Raw genomic sequence first — 9466 nt, 5'->3', positions numbered from 1 at the left:
TCCACATCGAAAGGAGCCAGCTGAGGTGGTTCGGGCATCTGACAAGGATGCCTCCTGGGCGCCTCCTGGGTGAGGTGTTCCGGGCATGTCCCACCGGAAGGAGGCCCTGGGGCAGATCCAGGACACGCTGGAGAGATTATATCTCTCGGCTGGCCTGGGAATGCCTTGGTGTTCCCCCGGATAAGCTGGAGGAGGTGGCTGGGGAGAGGGAGGTCTGGGCCTCTCTGCTTAGGCTGCTGCCCTCACGACCCGGCCTGGGAGAAAGCGGATGAAGATGGATGGATTTTTTATGTTCTTTTTTATACCAGCTGAAAACCCTGCTCCTTGGGGACATATATGTACCTTTGTGGTGCTTGAGAAAGTTATAATTATAATAGTTATAGTTATAATAATTGTCGAGACAGAAACAGGTTTTTTCTGTACTCTTATTTCAGAGACTGTGGGAATGCAAAGCAAAGAGCTTTGATTGCAGTCGATAACTGTGGTTACGGTTGGGCAGCAAAAGCTCTTAGCACTTTGCGTGTAGTGTTTCAAGCCATTACAGTCTTTTTCTGCTATCATATTAAAAAAAACAATGCCATAATCACTGTGAGGTGACATGTGACACTGAGTGGAATGCAAATGAAAAATGTTATATTTTCTCCATATATTAATCAGCTATGCAAGAATTAAATGTCAAAATGTGTTGGTGGTACACCATGTAAGGGTTTGGCAGGGCTATAGAATGAGGTATGAGATCTCTGGTATTTTCTGGCATTTGGTAAGATCCCTGTTCACATCCACTATCCTGCAGAGGTCAATCCGTAACCAGGCCGGCTTCGGCTAATCCCAGTGTCAGAGTGTTCCACCACTCAAACTCTTTATCTACAGGCTTTGATTACACACACTCTCCATACGCGTGTGATGTATGTACCTGTGCAGTCTCATGCAGATATAATAATTGCTGACTCCAAGGTCAAACCAGTGTTGACTTCCTCACTATTTTAAAACCACACATTTCCAACTAATTTTGCAATTAATCTCGAAAGCCACCGCCCTGCCATGTATTTTTTTTTAATTATTATTCATTTGTACCATGGGATGTATGCCATTTGAATTAGTTTTGCATGATTTGACCTTGAAGACATCATCAGAGCACATGCATATACATACACACACACGCACATCATCATCATCTTGATCCAAGCCTCACAATGCCATATGGCTGTGAATGATCAAAGATCCTATATTTGACTTTGAGATTTCTCCAGAGGAAAGCAGCGCTGCATTTGAGAGAAATTCACATTAAAATGTCTCCAGCTGAATCTAATTGCTCCCCAGCTCCCCTCATTTCTTTAAGATGGAGCTCCTGCCATGCTGCTCGTGTGTGGGTATGTGAGTGTGGAAAAAAGAGAAAGAAGAAGATGGGGAAAGAGGAGCCCTGAGGAAAATTGGCCCTATGGTATGGTGGATATTACATCCCTTAATAAAAGGCTGATGCCAAAGGCACACAAGGACTGGGCAGAAGAAATGGAGGGAGAGGAAACAGAAGGAGAAAGAAAAAAATATCCTTCTTTTTTTTTTTTAAGATGACCGTCTGCTATCATCTCGAAGATAAAAAAGTCTAATAAAATAATTAAATATTATCTGGTGCCAGCATCAGACACTGAACTAAAGTCTCTGATGGTGGAATGATTAATTAATTGATTACAGAGTAAACTGCTGCAAAGGAAAGTCAGTGTCTAATGAAAAGGAATGCAGTTATTCATCACACAAGGGGCATCTCAAAGATAATTTTCATCTTCAGAATCATGATGCATTCAGCGATTTTGCAAAATAAATAATGCCTGCACCTACTTACTGCAAACTTTGGACCAAGTGATGGGGTCCTTTTATAAACCGGGGCACAGGAAAGGCAAAATGTATTTATGTTGGGATGTGACGCTTTTCAATTTTAGAGGAGCAAAAAACCTCTTCAAAGCTGGTGTTACAGAAGTCTGATCAGTTTTTCGAATCAAATGTTTCGCATCTGTTTTTTACGTTAAACAATGAGACAGCGCAGGTTGTTTTATTTGTTTATTTTTTGTAGGGTTAGTTTAGCTGGAAAAGTCACAGGAGTGTTAAAAAAAAGTTGCAGTATACAATCAATGCGTGTTTGATTATCTTCTTACATTCAGTGCTCATAATTGTCTCTAGAAGGAGTGCACAAGCAAAAACATCTATGGCTCAATCAGTCATCAAACCGAGCAAGTCATTTTTAATGACTCCTGTATTACATTACTATGCAGCTACATTTAGCTCGAGATTTAGATCACTTTATGATCAGTTTTGTCTTTAACTGAATGCTTTAAGCACTGGTCGACAGATTTTCATGTTTTTCTAGTTAAGACAACTGTAGTATTTAGCACTCTTAATGTTTCCTCTAGCACCATCAGCAGACCTGAAACTAATAATGAAACCAGCATCAGGTGTTGCCTCTTAATTAGCTGATTTGCACATTGTTAGCTCAGCCACGTGGTTAATTAAGTTGCGGACACATGTTAAACATCGCCTGGGCATGTTAGCATGCTGAAGGTATTTATCTCAACGAACCACTGTTTGCAGTGCTATGTTCACAGAGGCACTGTCAGTGAAAGTCGGTCATGTGAAGCAGTTATAGTTATTTTTTAAATTAATTACAGTGTAATTACATCTTCCATCAAATGGATGCATTGTCATAAACTTAAGAGTTAAAAATTAAAAACACTTGGGAGTGGGCTGGTTTGTGAAAGCCGCCATGTTGCCTGTCATTTTGCATATAGTGGCTGAAATGAGCATCACTGCTTCACCTAATCCTGCTTTATGCATGTGGCTAGAGGCTGACCACATATTTGCTACGTCAAAGGCGGAGGAGAAGAGATTTGCTGTGCCTGCATCTTTAGACTCAAGATATGAAGGATGATACCCTTGTTTTGTCATCTGAGAAGGGGTCTCCTTCACCAATGAAGTGAAAACGTGAAGGACAGGGACAATTCAACCGCATCTGGATCAAACGTCATCCTCTTCCTCCTCTCTGCAAGCCTCATCTCCTGAACTGAAGCCAGGGCTCTAACACATGAAATCATGCATAGATATAACTATTTATTCCTGATATTGTCGCAATTATTTATGGTCACCAGATTAAACATGCAACCCTCTCATCTCCAGACAGCTGAAAACGAGTCAACTAAGCAACAACATTAGCTGGTTATAAGCTAACATTATGACAGCTAATCTTGAGTGCCCTGAAATTCCCACTTTGCCTCTGATGAACAGTTTTCTGTATGAGAGTTTATTTGCTAAGTTCAATAATGTTAGATCCACTAGTGTGGACGACACACCAACACCAGCTAACAGTGTCAAAAACAGCAGCGCTTATCAACAGAAAAGTTCAGCAATTCCACAACAACTCACCTCAGCATCTGTATTATCAGACGTAAGCTTCATCAAGTCTTATCAGACTCCATTCACAAAGTTTGACAGCCTCTTCCAGAGTAAATAAGCGTGGGCGCTTCTCACCCGGCTTATTAACAGCTGAGTTAAACAGCGGACTGACAGCGTACCCAGATAGAAAAGTGATTCCAGTCTGGAGTCACTTTGTTATCTGGGTACGCTCAGTAAAGATGAAAACCAGAGTTTTAACATAAAATATTTCATTCATATCCATTTTTTATTTCTTATTTATTGCTCTTTGTTTATATTGTTCAAATATGTTAAAATATATTTAACATATTTGAACAACATTAGGAGTACTAAAAAAAATGCTGCCCGGCTGCAACTGCACAGTCAGAATTTAATGATTTGATCTCTCTTTGCTGACTAAAGCAGCCACCAAAGCTATGATTATGCACTTGAATTTGGAGGGATAAGAAAATAGAATTCAGTTAACCATGATCAGCAATTTACTGACATCTAGTGGTGAGATTTTACACACTGGACCACACAGTTTTGAGATCCCTTCCCAGACGCCTTAATGCCCACTCACATCCTGGGCCATCTGATCTCAGGAATTCGCATGATAAGGTGGGGCCAGGTTTCACAATGAACTCACCTGAAACTCTGGCTGATTGGGACCCACACCCAGTTTCACACCTTGGCTCAGGTGATTAGAGGATCTTCGGGGGTCCTTTTGTCCCTCTGTGGGGGGATACTCCCACTAGGTTTATATCTGGGACTCTCCACCATTTGACCTTAGAACTGAAGAAGCTTCTTGGATGAGAGGTGAAACGTCTTCAAGTGACTTAAAGAAGTCCAGACGCTTTTCTTTGCAAGCTCCTTCGACTACACACTGTACCTTTAACTAACAGTGCAGTATGCTGGTCATCACTCACATATCTTTACAGATTAATGGAACCATACAATGCTAATAAGCACAAACCCCGTTTCATGTTGGTTTTCTGTTACAAAGCCCAACTGTTAGACAAAAAAAGTCTATATGTATATAATTATGTGACAAACAGAAAGTCCAAGAGGTCTTTGTGCCATTGTTGGCAGGTATTGGTGTCTGTGCAGCATTTTTCGACAGCTTTGAAAAGACTATTAAAAAAAAGATGCACAGAGTTTCTAGATCTGAGTGAAGCCAGTGGTGTTGCTTTAAACATGCATTCTTTTTAATGGCCATCAGGAGTGACTCTGACTACAAAAACAAGTCCAATAGTGGAAAAGTCTGCAGGAAAACAGCACTCGACTCCAGAGACTGGTGTCAATACTGACCTTATTAAGTGAACTGGTTAGTTGCCATGACATGATCTATTGCCATTAAGCTGACAGCTGAGTAACAGTGTAATTTGAAATTCAGTGTTTTTGCTCCTATTTACATTCATCAACACTAGCTTGCTACTTCAGAATATACCAATACTAAGTCAAGGTAAAATATCACTTTAACCTCAACCCCTGGAGACTGAAAACCTGGCCTACTGTTGTCATTTCTAGAAACTACACAGTTTAAAGAGTGGACATAGCTTTTGGTTCTGAAAGTCTGTGGGGAAATGACATTTGGCTTCCTCCAACTATGACCTCAGTGAGCACTTTCCCCTAAATTTATGCGTTCAGTCACTATTTTAACACGATGTTCATTTTCTAAACTTGGCACAAAATGTAATGAAATTTGTGTTTGGTCAATTATTTCTTATTTGTAATAATACTTATTGGCAGTAAATCTTATACAATTGGAAAGCCTGTTTGTTTTCTCCTAAATGGAGCCAAATTTGTAAAGAACATATATTTGTGGGTTGAGCAGCAAAGCTGAGCATTCAGGCTGCTCCCATAAAGAACTTTAAAGAGCAAATCTTTGCTACCAATGCTAACGTTTACTAGTGTCTTCTCTACCTATTGAGTCTTGTTTTGGACTTTTGGTGCCATGACCGCTCTTTTGTTTACATAATGAGCCCTATTTATGATCGGTCTACTTTGTGATTGACACGTCACTAAGGTACGAGGTGCAACATCCCTTGGTGTTGCAGTCAGATCCACACCATGCTTGCATCACCTGGCTCAATAGAATCAACACAGCAACAGCCAAAGTTGAGGGTTTGAACAGCAGTTCACAAACCAGTGGGTCAGATCATGGTGGCTACACGGCTAACTTTCAGTCAAAATTTGCCACCTTCTTTGCAGCACCTCATTCATTTAAAAACAACCTCTGTCTAGTTTTGTCTGTGTGCCCTGAAAACACAAGCCTGAGCTTCCTTTTTTCATGCATTCGCCCACAGTGTTTAATCATACTCAGCGATGACCTTTTATACTTTAAATACATTTATTTGTAATAACTTAAAACCCCGGGACAAATGGGACTTGGATGTGTGAGGCGATGAATCTTATCCTTAAGCTCATCTACATTTCCACAACTCGAAAGTCTCGAAAGAAAAGCCTGCTCACACATTTCTCTGACGTTCTATAATTATTAGGTAATTAGATTTTGACAAACGATTCCAAACATCTGAAATATGTTACAAGAATGTTTTCCCTCGCTGTAATCAAAACCTATTGTTGGGAATGTAATGAGGCAAAACTGCAGGTAACACACACACACACACAGACGTGCCGCGGATAAAAGAAATAGCGCACTGATGAGGATCCTGTGTGTCGAGCCTGCCAAGTGTTCACCCATAATTAGGTGGTGATGTAGTGGCTTTTGTTCTCTCTGATTAATTATCAGCAGCTTTCAGAGTATATGGAAACAGCCAATTAACTCTATCCAGGTTTTTCATTCAATTACTCAGATGCAACACGCAAAAGGTCAGCAAAGGTTGGGTTTGGTTTGGTTGGAGTCAAAAGTAAAGAAGAAGAAAGGAACTTTTCAAGCCTCTGAAAGGGCACGGAGGCAATTTTCTAATCCACTTATCATCACTCTGTGCTGTTTTTCCCATTTTCCACTCAATCTGAGTGTTATATCAATAATAGACCGCTTGAAAAACAAGCCGAGGCAGCGCGCCGTTATGCACAGTACAGGAATACATCTAGTTAAGTGACACGCTGTCAAAGAAAATTCAGCCCTTGTTTTTTGACATTAACTTAAAAGCCATTTGTCCGCCTTGAACTAAATTGTATTCTGCGGCCATCAATTCCACACGTCCAGCACTTTTGAAAACAACATTTAATATTGTGGAAGAAAGCGAGAACGCCACAGTCAAAAGACTTTTAATTTTATTCAGTTAATTTTGTGTCCTGTCAGAAACTGTTATGCCACAGAAACCTCTGATTGACTGGAGGAGAGACTCTTGGGCTTCAGCTGCAGAGTTAATTAGATAGATTTATTGCAGGAAGGTGATTGTGGCAGACCGAGATGATCAGACTGCTGTCAGGGTCAGTGGTGGTGTTATTTACGGAGAAATGTGTGTGCGCTCATAAGTCTGGCAGTGTGGCCAAGTAGTGCGCCAGGCCCCCTCATTACCTCCTCTCTCCAATCACAGGGTGAATTTATGGCCGCCGCAGGGAGGCTGTGAATCCCTGTAGATAGGCACTCCGGCACATCCACGGCCATACACATCAACTTTATGGTCAGTCCTTCCCTTCCCTACTTGTAGAGCCAGCCATAGTGGGAGTCGAAATGCTCAATTAAAGCATCCAAGCAGGACTGGAGACTGAATATTTTCAGAACTGTTTGCAGTAACATTTTAAAATACGACTCAGGGCATAATTCCCCCATAATTTAATGAATTTATTTGATCTGTATTTATATTTACCTACAAATACTAGGCAGACCAGAATAAGAGGTAACAAGTCAGGTTTTTACAGGACACAATAAACAATTATACTGTAAGTAGTACTGCATAATTTCATGTTAATTTTTCAGAGTAACAAATATTTTCCAAACTTAAATTGTAAGTACAATTGAATTAATGGACTAAGTAGATTAATTTTGCCTTTTTAAATCTTTATTTAATATTCATTATGTAGATGTAAATGATGGATGTTCTATTATTCAGTTGTGCTTTTATTTTACCTGACCCGTTACCTTTTCATTCTAATGTAAGCATTTTACTTTAAGCATTTGTAGGTAACTATAATTACATTGTAATTTCAAATACAATGTAGTGAAATTCTATTTAGTTACAGTGGAATAATTAGTCCCTTAGTCGCTTTATTATAAATCTGTTACATTTCCTGTAGAGGGTGTACAACAGGAAGGTACATTGGAAGAGTTTGCATTTCAGGGATTATAAATTTAAAGTACTGAAAGTGTTGCATTGATGCAGTGGAATTTCCCTGGATAGTTTACAGCACCTCGCAGCAGAAGACCTAAAAATAAAGATAAGTCCTCCGATACCAATGGCAAGGTAAATAAAAGCACTTTGACTTAATAGACCTTATTGAGCCGATTCGATTGGGCTAAAATTGGCTTGTAAGGTTTAAAGAGTAGAAAGGAAGTCCTTCCAAGCCACGTGTTCATCAATTAGAGTGAGTGTACAATAATTGTGCCATATTGATCTCGTTCTTTCATCTACTCCGCTGGCATCCCTAAGTTTTGTCCTGATGCAACACTATCTCGGCCCACCCCGCCCCACCACCCGCCTCTGTCTGTGTCTCTCTCTCTCTCACTCACTCTTTGGCATCAAGCTTGTATTACATGCAGCCACCTCAGCCCACGCTGTGACATTGCTGCGCCATTTCACAGCATCATTTATCTCCGATGATGAGCCATCCAGCAACCAAGCGCAACACAGTGACTGGGATGCAAATGAGGAAGGATGCAGTGAGGGATTTTGGGTCCCTGAAGAACATTTGTTGGGGTGCACATTAGGGATGCAAACTAATATTTGACTGGTATTTAAGATCAGTATTAATGTCAGTAAGAACCTTATTAAGTTAACTAGGAAGCTGGAGTTGATGTGGCCTATTGCCGTTTAGATGAAGTTCTCAGTTCTTAGTCAGTGTCATTTGTCACTTTTTTATCAGTTACCTTCACTGACACTACATCGCTAACTTCAAAAACTGTGTGTAATTCGGAAATTATGCTCTAGTTACGTAGTGACTGCAACATAGACTGTATATTAAAGATGAACTTTGAGTCGCAAAAGTCAAGCCAATGTGGAAGTGCCTTAAACCTGGTTCTTTGTATGTTTTGTGGCCTTTTTTTTTTCCTGAGCCCATCTTCTGTGTAACTAGTTTCCTAGTTTGAATTCGAGGTACAGACAATGTCCATACTTTTAGGATTATGCTTAAAACTTTACTTTTTGACCAAGCTTATAGTTAGAGCTGAATCTGGTGACCCTGAAACCTCCCTTAGTTACGCTCCAATAGGCAGTTTTTTCTTCACTCACCTCTTTTCACTCTCTATACACCTCTCTGCATTTAATCATTAGTTATTATTAATCTCTGGCTTTGCTCCACAGTGTGTCTCTTGTCCCGTATTCCTCCTCTCATCCCCAACTGCTCAGAGCAGGTTGGTGCCACAACCTGATCCTGGTTCTGCCAAAGGTTCCTTCCTGTTAAAAGGACGTTTTTCCTTCCCACTGTTACCAAGTGCTTGTTCAAAGGAGGGTACTGTGATTGTTGAGATTTTCTCTGTATTATTGTAGGGTCTTTACCTTACAATATAAAGCACTTAGATATGACTGTTGTTGAGATTTGGCGTTACATAAATAAAACTGAATTGACTTGAATTAAACCACCACTGGCATATAATGTCCGTGTCCCTTATTATGCATACAGAAACCCACAGAAAAACCTCCCCATATGATATGTTGACAGGTCTCATTGGATTGTAGCGTAAAACAATTAGATTAGAGCAGCAGGACATCTCTGGTAGTGACTTAGATGCAACGTGATTTCCCACCTAATCTATTTCTCTTAAATGAAAAATGCCATTGTTAGCTTCAGATGTGTCTCTGTGACTCTTTTATCCAGCGAGGTAAAAATTATATATCAGTTTTGAAATATTTCACACAAATCTCCCTCTCAGACACGGGGAGCGATCGAATAATCCACAAGAACATTCAAAAATCATATAGTCAGCAACTTACTTATC

The sequence above is a fragment of the Pundamilia nyererei genome, unplaced genomic scaffold (assembly GCF_000239375.1).
Source record: "Pundamilia nyererei isolate P.nyererei 1_Seehausen unplaced genomic scaffold, PunNye1.0 scaffold00156, whole genome shotgun sequence".
Lineage (NCBI taxonomy): Eukaryota > Metazoa > Chordata > Actinopteri > Cichliformes > Cichlidae > Pundamilia > Pundamilia nyererei.
The sequence above is the reverse complement of the archived record's forward strand: the minus strand, read 5'-3'. Positions refer to the sequence as shown.